Here is a 1,305-nt window from a genome sequence, read left to right on the forward strand (position 1 = left end):
CATCCTCATCCTCTTCCTCATCCTCATTCTACTCCTCATCCTATCCTCATCCTATCCTCATCCTTCTCCTCATCCAATCCCCATCCTCATCCTCATTCCACTCCTCATCCTAACCCCATCCTCATCCTCATTCTCATTCTCGTCCTCATTCAGATCCTCCTCCTATCCTCATACTTCTTCATCCTCCTTCTCATCCTCTCCGCGTCCTCATTCTTGTCCTCATCCTATCCTCATCCTCTTCCTCATCCTATCGTCCTCCTCATTCCCGTCCTCATCCTCCTCGTCACCCTATCCTCATCCTCATCCTTATCTTATCCCCGTCCTCATCCTCATCCTCTTTCTCATCCTCATCCTCCTCCTCTTCCATATTCTCATCCTCAGCCTATCCTCATCCTCATCCTTCCTCATTCTCATTCTCATTCTCATCCTCATCCTTTCCTCTTCCTCATCCTCCTCTTCATCCTATCCTCATTCTTATCGTCCTCCTATCCTCATCCTCATTCTCTTGCTAATCCTATCCTCATCCTCATCCTAACCTCATCCTCTTCCTCATCCACATTCACGTGCTCATCCTATCCTCATCCTCATTCTCGTCCTCATCCTCATGCTCGTCCTCATCCTTTCCTCATCGTCTTCCTCTTCCTCATTCTCATCCTCATCCTCATCCTCCTCCTCATCCTATCCTCATCCTCATTCTCGTCCTCATCCTCATGCTCGTCCTCATCCTTTCCTCATCGTCTTCCTCTTCCTCATTCTCATCCTCATCCTCATCCTCCTCCTCATCCTATCCTCATCCTCATTCTCGTCCTCATCCTCATGCTCGTCCTCATCCTTTCCTCATCGTCTTCCTCTTCCTCATTCTCATCCTCATCCTCATCCTCCTCCTCATCCTATCCTCATCCTCATTCTCGTCCTCATCCTCATGCTCGTCCTCATCCTTTCCTCATCGTCTTCCTCTTCCTCATTCTCATCCTCATCCTCATCCTCCTCCTCATCCTATCCTCATCCTCATTCTCGTCCTCATCCTATCCTCATCCTCGTCCTAATCCACATCCTATCCTCATCCTCATTCCACTCCTCATCCAATCCCCATCCTCATCCTCATGCTCATTAGCGTCCTCATTCAGATCCTCCTCCTATCCTCATCCTACCCTCATCCTCCTCCTCATCCCATACTCGTCCTCTTTCTTGTCCTCATCCTATCCTCATCCTCTTCCAAATCCTATCCTCCTCCTCATTCCCGTCCACATCCTCCTCCTCATCCTCATCCTCATCCTATCCCCATCCTCATCCTCATTCTCATCC

This window comes from Lupinus angustifolius, chromosome LG14 (genome assembly GCF_001865875.1).
Source record: "Lupinus angustifolius cultivar Tanjil chromosome LG14, LupAngTanjil_v1.0, whole genome shotgun sequence".
Lineage (NCBI taxonomy): Eukaryota > Viridiplantae > Streptophyta > Magnoliopsida > Fabales > Fabaceae > Lupinus > Lupinus angustifolius.